This window comes from Aotus nancymaae, unplaced genomic scaffold, assembly GCF_030222135.1.
Source record: "Aotus nancymaae isolate 86718 unplaced genomic scaffold, 86718_ANA_hifiasm-v0.15.2.pri h1tg000007l, whole genome shotgun sequence".
In the NCBI taxonomy this organism is placed as follows: domain Eukaryota; kingdom Metazoa; phylum Chordata; class Mammalia; order Primates; family Aotidae; genus Aotus; species Aotus nancymaae.
The window spans coordinates 51,296,745-51,309,590 of NW_026988418.1; the positions used below are offsets into that span (position 1 = coordinate 51,296,745).

General features: G+C 35.6%; 1 long non-coding RNA gene across 1 annotated transcript in view; it reads right to left on the reverse strand.

Annotated features, from left to right (window-relative positions):
• Positions 1-1,134: 1,134 nt before the first annotated feature.
• The window catches only part of LOC105725650 (uncharacterized), a 30,538-nt gene continuing 18,826 nt past the window's right edge, over positions 1,135-12,846 (reverse strand). The window contains exon 3 of the long non-coding RNA XR_001109331.2: positions 1,135-4,230. This is a non-coding gene — a long non-coding RNA (uncharacterized LOC105725650). The remainder of the gene's footprint in view (positions 4,231-12,846) is intronic.

The following is a 12,846-nucleotide window of genomic DNA, read 5'->3' on the forward strand; positions in this document are numbered from 1 at the left end:
AACCAAAAGGAAGAATGTTACCTAAACTCTATCTGTCTGGCCAGGAGCTGAAAGCAACTAGGAAAGCTGAGTGTGCATCACTCATCTTGAAGCCTCATAAAAGAAGGGAAATTGTATTTGCAAGTCCAATTTCTGAATGTTTGAGGAAGCCTCACAGGAACACTGCAGTGAGGAGTTAAAATGAGGGCCCTGAGAAGGGATGTGGATAATATAGTGTGTGGGGTTCTCCACTGCAGGGTATGTAAATACTTCATACACTAATTCAATTACATTTTCAGATTATGCAGGAAGACTGATTTAAGCAACAGTTCACACCGATGCCCCATCGCCCATGTATGCATGCAGGAGAACAGAGTTAAGAGACCTGGGTCGACCTTAACTCTGTATTTCTTGACTTTTATGGGCATAAGTTGGAACGTTAATGTTTTATTAATGTCAAGTTTTTGGAGTTGGTATTCAAAATGTTTCAAGCAAAGATATGACGGATCTCAAATAACTGGAACCTGTTCACATTGGCAGGTAGTAAAAAAATAAAGTCCATATCTTAGACAAATTATTGACCAAAGAACTCAGTGGGATTATTTTGCTTAAATTTTATATAAAGGATTATGACCCCTACAAAAAGTAAAATATTTAACTTGCAATTATTTACATATTGGCATGGATAATGTATATACTTAGGAACTTTTGAAAGTCCCTGTTCCAATGTATAACTAAATACATTCTTAAATTGATGATCTTCAACAAATGGAAAATAAGGAACTACAAATAAGATTTGCTCAAAGCACAAAGGAAATGAGCTAATCCTTGCAAATGCCTCAGAAAGTCAAGAAATTATAGTGTCTTCCTTTTTATTCATATCATGTATTGATTTATGTAAGAAGTCCTTTCCAAAACCTTAAGGCGCTGATTGTATTTATTATTTTCTAGGAGAAAATTCAAAGATGAGCCAAGGTTGCAATTTTCAGCAATAAAAACTTTTCTGTCACACTGGTTCTCTTCTATTTCAAAAGGTTTATACTCTGGAAAATAGTGAGATTTATATAATAATTTTCTGAGGGGAGAGGGTGGAGTTACATTGAGAGTTTATTTCAGCTTTTTTGCATCTGAATAAATAAATGTATTTGCTGACATGTATTTTCCTTAAAAATATTATTTAGTGGCAGATTCCCCTTTCGAAAGGCCAAGGATCGATGTGCTGTAAAAATTTTAATCAGATTGTTACCATTAATGAGTGTTAACACGTTTTCTCAGTGTTACTTCTGTTTTTGCCAACATTTATATGACTTGCTTACCTCTTTCCCAATTCATTCGCAATTTTCACAGGTTTTATCGTGGAGATTTTTATTTTTCCGGAAACCAAAGATTTTAGGTTACATGTTTCCATATTCATAAATGTCTTGACTATGAAGAATAAAGTGAAAAGAGATTTAAACTGGGCAAAAATACTGCTTATAAAACAGTCATTCGGGAATAATCATATCAACTAAAGCAACTGTTTGTGCAAAGACAAAAGGGGCCAAATCCTATCCTTGGATGTGCACACACAGCTCCTATTAGCCGCTGAAAATAGCTACGTGAGTGTAGCCAAGGACAGTGTTTAGCCCAATTTGGTCTAATTTATCCAGATCACTGCAGCCATGAAAGATAAAGACAGATTATAAGACATTCTGCATGTCAGTACAGTAGTATGCTTTGTATTTTTCTAATCCCTAGGGTTTCCTTGATCAAGCCAAATGTCAGTGACTGCATCTGAGAAGTTTGAAAAGTATACAGAACATACACTTTGCAATGTTACTTGCCATAGTTGGCAGCCCTATATCAGAGGATGCCATTCTTTCAGTGCTGGGGGCCAAACTGTAGCAAATTAAATTTACCAAAAAGAAACAGCCTTAGTCATATGCAAACAAAAATAAATGCTAAGACAAAAATAGAAGAACATTTGTTTCAAACAATTTTTTAAATATCAATCAAGAGATATTGAATTGTGTTTTATTTGAGAATGGGGTCATAAGTCATGGAACTGGCTTTGTATAAGCCAGTGCTGAGAAGATTGGTGAAAGAGGCATCAATTCCCCTGCCAAATTGTTGCTTCTATGCACTATACATATCTTGAATATCAAATAATCTATCTTTCTTATACAATATTATATAATTATAATGGAACCACCATCCTCCTCTTTTTTCTTTCACTGACATTTCACAGAGAGAAAGAAAAAAATGATTTGGCAAACTGCTTTGTAAATCCATGTCAAACAGCACACTGCCAAATATGTTTTGTTTATTGCAGCTAATGGATACCCAGGAATATTTGCTCTTGTGGTGGACACTTATTTGACACTTCTTATTCACTGGCAACTTTTGAATGCTTCTTGTCTGCCTCATGTGTCTGGTAACCCAATCCAGGGCTTTTTACACGAGTAAAACTCCTATTGATGTCAACAAAATACTTGACATGACTAAGGCCATCTCAAAACTTTTGGGGACATGTCAAGAACAGATTAAGGGAGAGAGATTTATGAGTAATCTGTCAAATTTCACAAACTGTAAGCTGATATTTTATGCAAATGTTATACCATTCTTTAGAAAAAGGAGCATTTCAAATTCCATAAATCTGACATGTTGATGGAATGTGTGTGTGTGTGTGTATGTGTAAGGGGGGAAGGGAAGGGAATACACACATGTGTGCATCACACAATTACACTATATGCTCAGACCTGTTCGGTTTAATCTATAGCAGTAGATCTCCAAATGGCTTAACAAGCTAAAAAAAAATAAAGAACAAAAATGTTTAATTTTTTGGCCAAAATAAAGCAACTGAATATGGTTTTAAATTGCCCACACTATGCTTTGTTCTTTTCTGGAGATGACAATGAATTCAACATGGCCATAAACTTCCAGAGGAGTTATGGATTAATAATGATGTTCGCAGCATGATGGGTGGTGGGAGGTTCAGGGAGACTGCAGTAAAAATATCAAGTTATATATTCTTTCTTTTTCCCCTAAGAGAAGTAACATCCAAGGGCCTACATGGTTATCTTCTTTCTTTCCCCTTGAATTTGCAAAAGTTGATTGGAAAAATCTGCTTCTGGTTTTAGGGCTGAAGTTGGTCATCCAGAGCATGGATAATTGCAAGACAAAGGTCTGTGATGCACAGCTTGTGAAACAGGAACTAAAATCAGTGCAGATGATATACTGGGAATTTTATACTCCAAAGGCACAGGGAGTCAGACACAGTTTCAGGGAGTAAAGGGTTAACAATCCAAAGTCAAACCAAAGAAAGTTGAGCGTTCAAAAAATTAGGTTGTCTGCAGAAGAGTGCTTGCCTCCTCTGAGACATCAGCCATTAGCATCATTCCAAATAATTGTTCCTTCACTGCTTCTGCTTTTTGCTGGGGTGTGTAGCCCTGGAACTACAGGCAGAAAAGTAATGAAAGGACTCTTCTGCTTGTTACAAGGACAATTGTGTTGACATTATCAGGTCATTTTGATGGTGCCACTCCAATGAGTTGAACAATTTCATCACTCTGAGGCAGTCTCGTAAAGGTCATCGTCATGTAGAAGACTGAATTACAGTGGCAAATTACATGACAAGGAATATGAACACCTGGAATTTTCTTTCTCCACTCTGGGGCTTGCATATTTTTTGCCAATTTCTCAATCTGTACATTGAGACTAATAATTAATGTACTAAAGTATCTTGAGCTTCAGGGGGAAAGTTTGAGAATTGTGTAGATAAAAGTGCTATTGTTTATAATAACAACAATACTAGCAACACTAGCTTCCACATATTAAACACAAACCATGTGCTCAATATTGTACTATGTATTTCACACAATATTTTATAGGCATATAAATTCTAGGAAGTGGGTTTATTATCCAAGTCATATGGATTTTTTTAATTATGGGTTCAGAGAGAGTAAAAAAATTTCCCCAGTTCATACAAGTAAGTCAAGGTAGAAGTGGCACAGTTACACGTGCATAAAAACTGGACTCCAGTTTTGTGCTTATCAGCTCTGGGGTTAATATGGAGCCAGGGTCAAATCCTCACCAAGAAGAAGGTTGGTTTTTATCTGTATGTCCACATTTTCTGAAAGTCATCAGTAAGATTCCTGGTTTTATGAACACAAATTTGTCTGTTATCTTGTCTCAGTGCCCTCATGATTAAAGTGCTTTCATCTCCTTATAACACTAGGTGTCATGGATATCTTAGTTTCTATTTTTGTTTCCCTAAAAAATAAGAAGAAATGGATAAATACTCACGATACATTTGTATCCACAAATGAAGCTGAATTGAAATTGGTAATAAATGGCCTCTCAAATATTGTTTTCATTTGCTAGTGCTATACTGAATAACTGACAATTTCCTCATCTTTATTCTCAAACAAGTTCAATGGTATTGGTGTTCTGAGCATTGAATGAAAGAAAGACAAGTCTGGATTTTTTTTTTTTTTGACTGGTAAACTGATTTTACAAGATTGGCAATTTGTATTCATATCTTGATATTCTTTGGGAACTAATGAGGGCCTCAGTACACCAAACAAGGTGATAATAGAAAAGCAAAGAACCATTAACTATTTCTTGTATCACCAGATGTTCCCAATATTCTATACAACAAACTGGGACTTTGTCAGTTGAATTTTTAAAGACGTCCTTGAAACTTTTTCTTTAGGCATTTCTTTTCCTTATGCTAAACGTTTTGAAAAAAGAAAACTCACTAATGTTTAATCAAAATATTTTTCCAACTCTATCTGCCTTTATGATCTACATCCCTGCTGAGTCAAACTCATCAAGGCCATCTCTCCTTCAGCCCTCCAAGGTTGCTATGTTAGACCATTCTTGCATTGCTATAAAGAAATACCTGAGGCTGAGCAAGTTATGAAGAAAAGACATTTAATTGGCTCATGGTTCTGTAGGAGGTACAAGTGTGGGATGAGCATCTGCTCAGCTTCTGATGAGGGCCTCAGGAAGCTTACAATCATGGCAGAAGGTAAAGGGGAGCAGACACATCACATAGCAAGAGAGGGAGCAAGACAGAAAGGAGGGGGCCAAGCTCTTTTAAACAAATGGCTTTTGCAGGAACTCACTCATACTAAAGGGATGGCCTTGAGCCATTCATTAAGGATCTGCCCCATGATTCAAACCTCTGCCCCATGATCTGCTCCACCTCCAACTTTAGGGATTACAGCTCAACTTGAGACATGGAGGGGCAAACATCCAAACTGTATCAGCTCCTTTTCAGGAAAAGAGAAAAATCAGTATCTGAAGCTCTCTGAGCATATGAGAAGAGCATTTGGTTCATATGAGAAGAGATCACCACCCCCATCTCTCCTCTTTTTGCCATTTTACTCCTTTGTCTGCCAAAGTACACAGCAACAAGAAGTTCCAAGAAGACAGGAACCTGGCATGCCTTATCCAACATCCTATTCCTAGTGCATAGAATAGTGCCTGAGAACCTGACAGATGCTCATTAAATATGTATTAAATAAATAAAAAGTCATAGCTGAATATGGGGGCTATCAAGGAATTTTGATTATCCAAAATGAAAAGTTTTGATTCTCTATTCCTCGGGATCAGATATCATAAGTGCTTGGTATAATTACAACAGGTTCACACTGCCTCCTTTCTCCTTCCTCAGAGCTAAAAACTTTTCTCTATAATTGTTTCTGGTCACAAAATCATATATGTATGTTTTGCACCATTCGGACATTCTTATCTGGGCATCTTAGCTATGGAAGACTGATCCTTTCCCCATTCAACACAGTAGGTTCAGGTAGAAGGGCGGAAAGGTTAAAAAAAAAAACAAATCTAAAACTTCAGTACATAACAAATGACAGATATAAGATAAAATTACAGGGCACTTATCTCAAAAAAGTTATGCCCAACACTACTGATTAATTTACAATATGACATTATAGTGGTGTCTAAGGTATTATATAACTTTTCCCAATTTAAAATAGGAATGTAATAAGTAGAATTTCTAAAATGTCCCATTCTAATCTCCAGACTGTGAATATGACAAAATATCATGCCCATAAATATATTACATCACATGGCAAAAGGAGCCTTGTAGATGTAATTAAGGTTACTGATAAGTTGACCCTAAAATTAAGAGATTACCCTGGATTATACCAGTAGCCCCAGTGTAATCATATGAGTCCTAAAAATCTGAGAGCACAGTCAAAAGGGGAAATCTGAGAAAATCAAAACAAGACTTGCCATTGCTGGTTTGAAGAGGAAGGAGGCCAGGTGAAGAGAAATTTGGGTGGTCGTTAGCAGCTAACAGCAGCCCCCAGCTGACAACCAGCAAGGACAGAGGGACTTCCAGCCTACAACTGCAAGGAACTGAATTTGGCCAACAGCCAAACAACCTTGGAAAGGAATCTTTTCAGAGTTTCGATATAAGAGCCTAGCTCAGCCAATATCTTGATTTCAGCTTTGCTATATGCTGAACATAGAACCCAATGAAGCCATCTTGGACTTTTGATCTGTAGAAACTGCAAAATAATAAATTTGTGTTGCTTTAAGCCTCTAAGTTTGTGGTAAATTTTACAGCAGTAATAGAAAGCTAATAAAGGAATGATAGAGTATCTGGCTTCACATTATTAAAAATAAATATTTATAAAGAGTTTAAAAATAAGAATAAATTTTCACTTGCAGGGTGTTTTTTAATATTCAAACTGGGAAGCATTCTCTATGGTTCTATAATGAATGGAAGAATGAGAGGGGTGGGGAAGATAATCTGACAGAGCTATGTGCTAAAAATTAATATCTAACATTACCCAGGGAAACTGAGTCACTCAGTCAACCTGCATTGATTGTTTATCTGTTATCCACAAAGCATCAAGCTGAGCAATGGGGACAGAGATTAATCAAACAGGGTCCTAGTTACAGGCCCTGTAATATAACAGAAAAATAACATAAAATGTGAGAAATGCTATATTTTTATAGGTAAGTATGCCACAATGGGATAGAAAGGAACTGAAGATAATTGAAAGGGATAGTTCAATCCATTACCAAGTCTTTTCCATCATTGTTCTTTGATACCAATAAAGCCCACTGCTTATGTTTACCTCTATATATTACCACTCTACGAGATCAGATCAAGGCGATTTTGCCTAGATTTCTGCCACAGCCTTTTAACAAAACTTCCTGCCACCACCCTTACCATCACCTAATTCATTATCACAGCAACCAGAGTGGTATTTCCAGAATATGACTGTGATGATGTCACTCCTCTGTATAATATTAACATTTTTCAGTAGTTTCTCATTGCCTTTATACAATTTCCAAACTCTTTAAAATGGCTCATGTGGCCTTACATGACCTGGTCCCTGCCTCCTGTCCAGACCCATTGCTTACAATACACACCCAAACCCTGTGTTCCAATCACACTGAACTCCTTGAAGTTATATGAACATTACTGTCCTCTCTCCTTTGAATTTTGGTAGAATTGCTCCTTCTTCCTGGAACTCTCACCCTTGGCCCCACATGACCTAGATAGTTCCTAAACATCCCTCAAGCTCCATCTAGAAATAAGTCCTCTTTGAACCCCACAAACACCAGAATGAGTATTTTCTATATGTAGACTTTATATCATGAATTATATTTGCCTATTTACTTGTCTTTCTTCTACCCTACATTATAATATCTGTGGGGGCAGAGACCACGTTCCACTTCCCTTTATTTCTCAAGAATCAGAGTAGTAGATAATCAGTAAAAATATGCATACTGATGGAAGGGAAGGGAAAGGGAAAGGGAAATGGAAAGGGAGAAAAGAAAAGAGATGTGTACTTCTGTAGACGAGTCTGTAGGCAAAAGAGAAGAAAGTCCAAGGAGATAGCTTGGAGCTGCTATAGTCTCTGTAAATTATAAAGTAAAGGTAAAGGTGAGAATGAGGGGCAGGAGAATAATGGCATGAGTTTAAAGGTTTCAAAGAGCTGCCTCAAGAGGAACTCTAGAGGAAGTCCATCGGGACAAGTGAGAGGATTGCCAAGCTGCATTGAGAGCCCAGCCAAAGTTAGAGAATTAAAGAATAATGATTATTTTTCCTGAATCCTAATTTCCATACAGATCCAGAAAATGTTGCCCTGCTTGCATATGTTGGTGCTTCCACAAAAGAAACTAACTTTGAGAGAAAGAAAATCCAATTGAATTTTTAAAATAATTTCTGTAGTAAAATGGTTTTGCAAGTGTCTGTGGTTGATTTCCAAATACTGGAAAGTCAAACATTTTTGTAAATCACAACCATGTGTGTTTTATGCTTATATGTGTTTCTACCTCTTCACATTTGGTTTTTAAAAAAATTACAAGTGGGGGTAAAAATGTCAGCCAACAGAGTTTTGTGGATCACACAGCCCCATGCAATTAAGGCGCCATTGTTAATTTCCAAATTGTCATAATCCATTTGAGAATTTAAGACAATTCAAAAAACAATTATGAATGAATGAAAAGTGAATTGGGCAATCAACTGAGATGAAATTCAGCCCAGAGAAACAAAACGTTGAGGAAAAAAAAATCCTAGAATATGGGAAGAATGAAAGGCATATGGAAGTGACTGATTGTGTGGGGATGGTCTTTAAAGGCCAAGGTTGCTTGACAAGAAGGTGGTAGGGGTTTGTTTTACGCTGAATGGGATTTAGTTGTTTCGCTAAGTGCAGCAGAGTTGGTTTTTTCATTTTTAAGTTGTATAATAAAAATGTTTAGATCTACCCAGATGCACATAGATATAGCTGTATGTTGTTTACCTAAGACTACCATATAGCAGCAAATAAACAAAACCAGTCCCCACAGACATTATGGAGCAGCTTGCTGCAAAACAGAATTTCAATTGCTTATTCTGATTCTATGAGGGAAGATTAATTTGTGAGGCATCTAAATGAATGATTTTACCCTAAATCTACAAGTTCAAATTATCATAACGCTACAATTTTTAATTTTTGAACTTGAAATAATATAGGTAAGAGGGTCATTTTCAAACAACCTAAAAACACCCAGGTATACTCTGTGGAAGGCCACACTAATGTGTTCTAAATTAATGTTTAAAAATTCTTGCTCCCTGAAATTTTATATTCCACACAAGCAAATATGCCCATGGAGGGGAATCAAATATTATTACATGATGGCTCCTGTCCTTTTAAATTCTTCTTGCTAAACCTCTATTCTCCTCTAAGCCATTTCCTCTTCCTCCAATCATCATTCTGTGCTTTTTAAGGCATCAGCTGAGATTCGTCAGCTGCTTTCTTTGATAAATCACAAACCATCATAATTTTTCTCATGGTTCAAATTCCCTCTGAACTCATTCATTCATTCACTTCCTCATTCATGTATCATGCATCGTTGTACATCTACCATATGAGACCCTTCAGTGTTCTCCATTCAAAGTGCATTTATTCTATGCCTCCTTAGGGTCCTGGACCTATGCTAGGCACCATAAAACTTACAGGAAGAAGTAAGTATACGTAATGATTTGTTTCTTTCAAAAAGACTTAAAGCAACCAGCTGTCAAAAACGAACTATAGTACAGTAACATGACATACAAAATAAAAGAAAAAAGTCAAGCAATAAAAGAAGAAATTTCTATCAAAACTCTCTGCTGAATTTCTAGCAGTTACAAAGGGGAAATTAAATGGGTCATGAAGCCCTCATTCTCTAGTAAAAGAAATGCTATTTCTTAGAAAAAAGATTGAGCAAGAATAACAAAAACAGGGCAATGCTGGTACTGCTAATGCCACAGCCTCAGAATCATTCTTTACAGAGCATACCAGTGAGCAACTACTAATTCATCAGAGATGCCACTCAAAAAACAAATTCTTCTCATTATCTCTTGTATAAATGAAGTTTTTCCCTCAAGAATTTTCTCATTTGAAAATGATAATAAAGCATGCATACCTGTAAAAATTGGAGAACATTTTAAAGCTAAACTGTGTGATGCTAGTTAATTATTTCTGATACTTCTTTGAACCCCCACTAGCATTGAACGTATTCCTTGCCCATGGTGTTCACATAAAAAAAACCATTGCCTGGTTAACTTATAATCCAACAAGATTTTAGAGACAGAGGACTCTGGTAGTGAAAAATCTTCCTTGCAGAGGACGAATGGAAACCGAGCCTAAAAAGATGAGCGTTTGTTGAATGAGTGAACTAAGATCTTGAATCAGTTAACTTTTTAGAAGAGATAATTTTTAAAATCAGAATAACTAAATTTTGAATCTATACTCTTGCATAGTGACTTCTCCATATAAGGTGCATTTTCCCAATAATTCTTTGTTCATTTTATACTGAATTCAGCCTTCCTCTGCTTTCAGGCTTTAATATGTTAAAAATACATAGCTACTGACTCAATCTGTTGGCCTTTGTAGCCACACAAGAAAGTAGGGGGCAATTTGTTGATGCCCTCCACTTTGTCTTCTTGAGATCCACAACAGTTTTGTCATCTAAGGAAGCAGAAGTTCCTTATAAGGTTAAGAGTTTAAGGAGCCATTTTAATTGCATCAATAATCCACTCAACAGCATCTACTGGATTTTTCTACTAAATCAGCCTTCAGTTTTCATCTCCAAAAAAAAGAAAAAGAAAACTTCATTCTCATTTCCTTCCTGTTGCTGATAGTTAGAGGTTACAATATGCAAAAGCATATATGCTGTAGACCCCCCAAATCAGTAAGTACTCAAAATTGTGTGCAAAATATGAATAAAATATTGATTTCATTAAAAATGTTAAGGACTACTTAATTCAAAAACATTTTATATGTTTGCATATTTATTTCTGAATTTGCATATTTGTTTGCATATAACTTGTAAAGATGAATGTTAATTATACTTTAAAATCATTTATAAATTGTAACTAAGAATGTTGCATGAATTTTTAAAACTGCCAAATTCTCAAGTACCACTAATTATAAAGTGTCATGTAAAGTACACTGGAGCAGACTTCATATTGAAAAAATATTGAGATCTTGACAAATAGAAAAGCAAAATTATTAACTGTGCTTGCTGATTAAATGATACCTCAGGCAAGTGAAACTTAAGTGACACTTTATGCTTTTCCAAAGCATCCATTTACCTCCACTGAATTATGACGAGAAATTCATGCTCCTAACCAGACAAATATTTTACCTGGTGCCTCCACATTATCCCATGTTTAAATGTGAGCTTCTGAGAATTATTCCATATTTTTGTTGTACATATTCTGAAAATGACAAAGAACAGGTAAATAGGAATCATAATAAGCAGTAAGACTAGTTCAGCAGCACCCTGTGTCAAATGAGGTGAGCTGAGGCGATTTGACTGTGCACTAATTGGATTTGTAAAATGATTCAGAGTAATTTAAAAAGCATTTACACAAGGTCAGATCTGAACTTGTTTCTAAAAAGAACCATAGAGAAGAATGAAATGTGCAAGTAATTACACTGGACATGTAGATCTAACACTGTATCTATTAAATTGGGCATGAAATTGGACTTTCTTTAAAAGTACAGTAGGTCTTACAATATAAATCTCTAACAATTTTCTATATTTTTGATAAAATGTTTAATTATACTAAGCACAGATATCTCATAGAAAGGAACTATTGCTCATGTACCATTTTTCCTAAATTAGCAACTACTGTAAGCTAATTTCTTTCTTAAATTTTGTAGAGTTTCAACATATTGAAAATTGGCTGACTTGGTTTCAGCTTATTCCAATATCTACAGTCTTGCCAATAGAAAGAGACATTGTCATCACTTTCTCCTCCACCACCACCATGTGCCTTGACTCTCTTAATTTAGGGTTGATTTGTAAATGTCTTACTATAAAAATAATTAATGCTAAATTATTCCATATTTTTATATTATCTGTGTCCTAGCTGAATCCATACTAATATAATTAGAGATAAAGTCGACACTGAAATAACAAGTAGCTCTTAAAGTTCCATGCATGTTAAGTAGCATTTACTGTGCTGGCAGAACAGAATTTAGATCTCGAAAATAATTTGATATTAAAAGACAAAAGTAAACAAATTAGACTGTAAGTTTGTTTTTTCCCCCTGGGTATTAATCAGCCCTAGTAAACCTTGTATTGTACTCTTCAAATCTGCATTAATCAGAATTTAGGTTTTGAAAGTCAAAAGGAAAAAAATTGTCTCCCTCTGGTGGGGAATATAACAAGTTTTTCTTTCCTTTTTCTCCTGCAGTCAATTTCAGCTAAGTTTCATGATGCTTTAAAAGAGTAGACTTGGATAATCAGTTTATCATCTTTTGAACAGATTTTACTATCTTTTGACATAATCAACACTCAGAAAATCCAAATTCAAAAGTCATTTTTACTTCTTTTGCTTTTTTTTCCTGAATAAAAGGATAAAAGAAGGAAAATATAAAGCCAACATCAAGAAGTAGAAAAGTTCTGTTTTACATGAAATACTCAGCTCTAAATGGACTGAGGAATAAAATTTTTATTTTAGAATCTGTTAGTTTTGAACTTACACCCCTGAATAAACTGTTTCAGAAACGGAAAGTCCTAGAAGACCATCCCACACTCCCTTCACCCAGATGTCTGTCAAGAGTTCCCTGGCTTCTCTCCTTTCTCTGCAAAGCCAAAACACTTTCCCATAACCTCTATTATATCACCTATTGCCTTACATTGTGACTCTTGTTTGTGTGTCAATACCTTCAGTAAGACTATCAGCCTCTCAAAGAGACAGATCCTGCCTTATACATCTCCAGGTCACTAGTATTTAGCTTGGTCTTTAGCACAAAGAACTTACCTCTGTACCAGGAAGTGTGCAAAGCTTTCAGAATACAACCATGGAGAAGATACACCTGTTTCCTTCCTTCATGAAACTATAACCTAATGGGAAAAAATTGATCT